The 6,286-nt window shown below is 40.5% G+C and overlaps 1 protein-coding gene across 1 annotated transcript in view; it reads left to right on the top strand.

The window, feature by feature from the left end:
* Positions 1-3,941: 3,941 nt before the first annotated feature.
* Positions 3,942-6,286, top strand: part of GJB7 (gap junction protein beta 7) — a 13,867-nt gene continuing 11,522 nt past the window's right edge. The window contains exon 1 of the mRNA XM_006773477.2: positions 3,942-4,017. The gene's annotated coding sequence lies outside the window, so the exon portion shown is untranslated. The remainder of the gene's footprint in view (positions 4,018-6,286) is intronic.

Below are 6,286 nucleotides of genomic sequence, written 5' to 3'. Positions count from 1 at the left end.
CAGGAACGTACAAGAAAGGGAATTCTAGGATATGTAGTTCAGCCTCGACACGTGGTCACTTTACAAAGCCATCATGAAGTTGTTATGTCGCTGTCTTTTCTTTGAGGAAAAGGAGGTGGAGATGTGTTTCTTATAAGATTATTTTCACTACCCAGTGAAACATAGAACTTTATGTTTCACTTCTTTCAGCACTTCCGTAAGGCATTGTATTGTTTTCTGGAGTCTATTGTTAATGTTAATTAATGAGCAGTCTGATTTTGTTCTTTGAAAGTAATGCATCTGTTTACCTGGTCTCTGCCTTTGGATTTCAGTATTCTTATTACGATCCACCTAAGCATGTTTGCCTTTGTATTTAATCCTGCTTGGGATTCATAAAGCTTCTTGAATTTGTCTTGATGACTTTCATATGATTTAGGAGATTCTTAGCCAATAATTAAATATTATTTCTTCCTATTTTCTCTTTCCTCTTTTTTCAGGACTCTAATTACTCATATATTAAAACTTTTCTCTGTGTTCCAAATGTCTTTCTTTTTCTTTTTGTATTTTTCATCCTGTTTTCTCTCTGCACTTCAATCTGGATAATTTCTGTCTTCCAGATTGCTAACTCTCTCTTCAGCTAAGGTGAGATAATAAAAAAGGCAGAAACCTTATTGTCTGAATATTCTTCTGTTGTCTCTTTATATGGCAATAACTTTGCTGAATTTTCTCTAGAGAATAAACAAAACAAAATCTCTAGCATGGCTGTTCAAAATTTTCCCTGTTACTAATAATTTACAATGATATGTTTCTGATTACTTTTTGGTAATAGCATATAAATTGGAGATTACTATCAATTTGGGGAAAGTCTCCATTAAGTTTCTTCATATTTGGAAGAATTTTCCTGACTAAAATCTCGTTGATATATTTCAAACCTCAGTTCTCCTCTATAACACACATCCTTCTGATGTTGCGTTTCTTTGGACACATACAAATTGCAATGAGACCTCACTCTCTGCACCTTTGGTAAAGGCAATGAGTGAGGGGGCACAAGTGGAAATAGGATGATTCTTAGAATCAGAACGCCTTGTGATAACTTAACTCTAAGCAAAGGTGAATGTGAACCACACAAATATCTTCACTAAACCCAAAACTAAACCGGCAACAACTTTCCTTTAGCTGGATCCTCAAGATGCCCATGGCCATTCCACTCTATCTGACAGGAGGGGAAATGGAAGGAAGGAGAAACTGGAGTAGAGACAGCAGTCTCAAGGGATTATCTTGACAGTGAAAATATCTTATATTCTCAAATTTTATAGAAACATAAAACTATGAGAACACACTGTGAGGGCCCCTTCCACACCTTACAGGGTTCTGTGCAGGTGAGGGGCCTTGAAGCTTTATCTTCATTAGTTTCAGGGTAAATTTATCTTGTATTAAAATATTAAAGACCCTCCAAAGAGTTAGCTCACCTGGGATCGTGATAGGCCAAGAAAGGAAAGCTCAGCCCTGCCCTTTATATAAATTCACATACATGGTCTTGGAGAGATTCAGTTACCACATCAAACCCTATCCCCTAATAGTCTTGTTTCAGTAGAACTTTCTGGGGGGAGGGGTAAGAGCAATAGTTATTACCCAAATTCCTTCTCTCTCTCCAAGCCTCATGTAATGTCAAATATACTGTATCTCCCCAGTCATATATACTGCTCCCAGCTCCCCTGTTCTCACCTCAACGTTCTCAGAGGACAGAAGTGGTGAGGGTGTTCTGAAATACATTATCCTTACAGAAGACTGGAATGAATAAAGCCTTGCCTACCTCCACTCTCCATTCCCCCCAAACCCACTGCAATAGTCTTTAAAAAGAAAGGCCATTACACATGCTGGGTTTACTCTCAGCTTTTCCAGTAGGCTAAAGATGCTGAACAAACAGACTTGGGGATTCAGGGTGTGGCTGCAGAGTATCAGCTTTGGGTGCCATAATCTTAAATCTACTCTTATGTACAGCCATATGCAAGCTGTGTGCAGTTAACTGTGTTTATTATACCACAAGGAGCAAAATGTAAACATACTTAGGCCATTAAAACTTCGAAGAACGGACGGCTATTTTATGTCCGTGTTTACTTTGCAGAGCACCATCTGCTCGGCTGTTATGGCAACTTGCAGAGTGGCGCAATCCACAGACCTGAAAGGGATTTGAAATGTGTGCTTCTCCTCTGAAACACAAAAGAAGACGTGTAAGGTACTTTTTAAATGTTTTTGTGTATTTCTTGTTTTTAGTTTAGTCAAGCACTGGGGGAAGCATTTTACCGAATTATTTCATCTTCTGTAATTATCTATGTATGTATGTATGTATTAACATTTTTGCCTGTCTGTTCTGTTGGAATAAGCAATTACCTGAAGAAAGAATGCTTCTACTTTTAACATATTGAAATTCCTTTATATACGGGAATCTCAGATTGCTTCATCAAATGTTATTCATTACTTTACCTTTTCAACCTTAAATTGAACTACCTTTTATCAAATGCCTATAATACAGCAGAAATTGTTACCCAATACGTTCACATTACTGCCAAGGAATCAGAGCTAATAGTTCCCAAGCACATAATGAAGTTAAAGTTGCAATGTTTATTCCAACCATCTTGGAGTGGAAGATCCTTACTTATATATGTATTTATTTATATTTTATATTGTTAACCTCCAGCTTACCTTCACAGACTTGTAGATTTTCTATATGAATGGGATTGTGCTGCCTATACTTACGTCTCCATCTAAAATGTAACTATTCTTTTGCAGGGAGAGCATGCAGGTGACTAAATTAAAAATTGATTATCTGGGAAAAGTTGATGGAGGAGAAGTAAATGTTTTTTCTCCAATATCTGCGTTAACATAAATATGCACACAAAGCCATTCATATTATTATTTCTTTAAGCAATTTCAAATAATACAGGGAGAGAGATAAAAACCTAGGCTTATCTGTCGCACAAGTGAAATGACTGTTACACTGTACTTACTGTGACCATAAGTTGTATCTAAATGCTTTCTGATACTCTGCACTGGTTTCCTGAGTAAAGGTGCACAGAATGTTCATGAGGAAAACATGACCTTTTGTTTGTTGACTCAACAACAAAAATTAAGTGGAGCCAGAGGCACATGCATCTGTCATCGTTGAGTCCTGTCTAACCCTGAACAGTTTGAGAAAGTGGAAGCTGAACAGATACTAGGTAATACGTGAGTTCCTTGTTCTTAGGAAAACAAGATTTCAAACATTTCTTGGATGTGGAAAATGCTCAGATAAATTGATGCTTTGGTCACAAATATTGAAAATGCGAGCCCTGCCCAGCCCGTGCGGCTCAGCAGTTGAGTATCAACCCAGGAATCAAGAGGTCACAGTTCGATTCCTGGTCAGGGCACATGCCCCGGGTTGCGAGCTCGATCCCCACTACGGGGCGTGCAGGAGGCAACCGATCAATGATTCTCTCTCATTGATGTTTCTATCTCTCTCCCTCTCCTTTCCTCTCTGAAATCAATAAAAAAAATTTAAAAAAATAAAAAAGAGTGCTTAAATCAAAGAGACAGTGCTTCCCTCTTCATATAAAAATGCTGACAACTCATTGTAGATATAGAAATTGTGCTTAAATGTGGCCTCTCCTACACCCCTTAGATATTCTGCACCAAGGGAGCATTTTTGCTCCATCCTTTCCTGCATCAGCCAGAAGAGGGAGTGATCACCTGTGGCAGCAGAGTAAGAGGCAGTGGCTCAAGGCAGGTTTGCAACCCATTCTTACCAGACGTGAAACCTCAGAAGCACTTGATGTTACAAATATCATATTATTAAGGGTTATTTACTGTGCTCCTGGAGTTGTTCTAGATGCTACAGATCTCCTAAAAGCTCCTGGTGTCACTGAGAATCGCTGTTATAAGGAGATGGGTTCTTCCTTCTTCATGTAGATATCTTGTGTTCACATATTGTACTGAGAAGCAATTGATCTGAGATGCTGGGGCAAGTTCCTCGCATATGTGCTTTGCTGCCCAGCACAAAAGGTACATTTTTTTTGTTTGTTTTTGATGTCTAAGCCTACTTCTCTCATTTCTGGTGCCATTTGTATGACAGAAATCTCACAACCCAAGGTCATTGTTGCTTTCAATAGGCAAAGTTAATGACAGCTACCACTGTTGAGCAGCTGTACTGAAGTAGGGACTGCCTCTCCCATTTTGCAGACAAGGAAATGCAGGCTAAGAGGACTCCAGCATCTTGAACAAGGACACAGAGTAAAGTAAGAAACAGGTCCAGGATTCCATCCCTGGTTGGTCTGAACTCAGTCAGTAAGATCTCTACTACTGGGAAAAAAAATCTTGAAATATAATTGACACCAAATTCTGATAAATAACTTCCTTGGACCTTGCCTCTTCAGGCTAAACATCTCCAGTTGCTCTGATCCTTTTTTTTTTTTTTTCCTAATGATGTTAAAGACACCCTCTCTACCCTGGTCACTGTCTTTTAGTCCTACTTGAGTTTGTCAAAGGTCCCACCGAGGCCAGAACAAATCACAGTGCCCCAACTGTGACTGAGCTGAGTAGAAAAGCTCCCTGACCCCCTGGAAGAGACATTACGCTGAAAAACAATATGGACTAGCTTCAGAGCACATGTTCCGTGCACGATGGTACCCAGCGCACAGCGCCAATACCTCACTGCAGCCAGGTGTGATATTACTTGCAGAATCTTAGTCATATTCTTCTGATATGGCATCTGCATTCAACTCTGTCATCTTTCTTACCAGAGTGATCACTAAGACAGGCCTTCCTGCAGCCCCCACCCTCGTGCAGTTGATCCAGGGGGACACCTTGGACATTCGAAAACTCTGGTGTACACTGCCTGCCTGCTCTGGGCTCTGCCTCTTGCTGACATGCTCCAGGGCCACATTTTCACTCTGAAAAGAAAGCTATCCAAATCTTAAAAGAGAATAGGGTTTCCAGTATTCATTCCATTCTTTATCCAGTTCTGTCTTCTCTTATTTCTCCCTATCCCTAGCTTTCTGACTTCATTCTGATAGTTTTACTACCATATTCCATGTTTTGCAGGCTTTATTATGTTTGCTTCTCCAAACAAAAAATAGAGGTAGAAGAATTAAATCTTGTTGTCAAAAGCATAGAAGGAATCGTGAGTATACTTGAGAGGATGTAGCGTTCAGCAGAGGGACTTTGCCCAGAACACACCCATGATTCTGCCTGTCAGTAAAATCAAAGATCCAACCCATACTCTATTTCCTCTATACAGCCTTTCTGGGTTGCCCCAGCCCTTGGCAATTTCGCTCCCCGCTAGCTTCTGTGCAAGGTGCTGCAAGATCCTTGAGAACAGGGAGCTTTGTCTAGAAAATGATGCCTCTGCCTCCTGGGTCATGGAATGCTACCTTTGTTTGGGTTATTGCTGACATTATTGGGAAGCCTGGGTCGTCTCAATCTCAGCACTCGGGGATCCAGTAAGGCCGCCCTGAAGGTTGCCCTAACAACAAACTACCTGAGTTCAACCACTCCTGGCGGAAGGTCTCTCAGTGCAAACAGGTAATGCTTTAAGACCATGGCTAAAATCTGCTAAGTGCTCATTCAAAACAATGGAGTGGAAACTGAAAGAGATGAGCAGTTGCAGAGACAAGGCCTTGGGATCTTATCATGGCAATAGCCCTTTGGAAACCGGGTCACCATTCTGGGACCCTGGAATCTCTGTAAAAACCAAAACAAAACAAACCAAACAAGGTTTGCTTTACTGGGTATGGAGAAGTTTCATCCAGTAATAAAACTAATGAAAAGTCATTTCTCTAAATGGCACTCTTCTTTGAATATTGGATTGGAAACCTGAATACAGGAATACTTTTAAAGGCCCTGGGTGCTAAGAGAAGGATGAGAACCTGCACTGAGATTCACGGGCCTGGGGAGCTGTCCATCGCAGCGGGAAGGAAGGAGCTCTGGGACTTGGGTCTCCCGTCCCTTCCTACTTTCGGTTCTGACTCTAAGACCTGAGGCAGGCTGCTCTCTGCAGTTTTGTTTTCTCATCTTTAAAATAAAGACATTAAACTTGATGAGCTCTAGTCTCATTTCCAATGGTAAAATTCTGTTTCTAAGCTATTCTTAGCCTCAGAGAAACATGATAAGCTATTCTTAATCTAGGAGATACATGATTTCATTTTAATTTTTACATAACTTTAATTTTAGCCAAAACTCCCACCTAGAAATGGGTCCATAAAAAAATAACTACTTGCCCTAACTGGTTTGGCTCGGTGGATAGAGCGTCGGCCTGCGGACTGAAGGGTCCCAG

The sequence above is a fragment of the Myotis davidii genome, unplaced genomic scaffold (genome assembly GCF_000327345.1).
Source record: "Myotis davidii unplaced genomic scaffold, ASM32734v1 scaffold185, whole genome shotgun sequence".
NCBI classification, from domain to species: Eukaryota; Metazoa; Chordata; class Mammalia; order Chiroptera; family Vespertilionidae; genus Myotis; species Myotis davidii.
The sequence above is the reverse complement of the archived record's forward strand: the minus strand, read 5'-3'. Positions and strand labels throughout refer to the sequence as shown.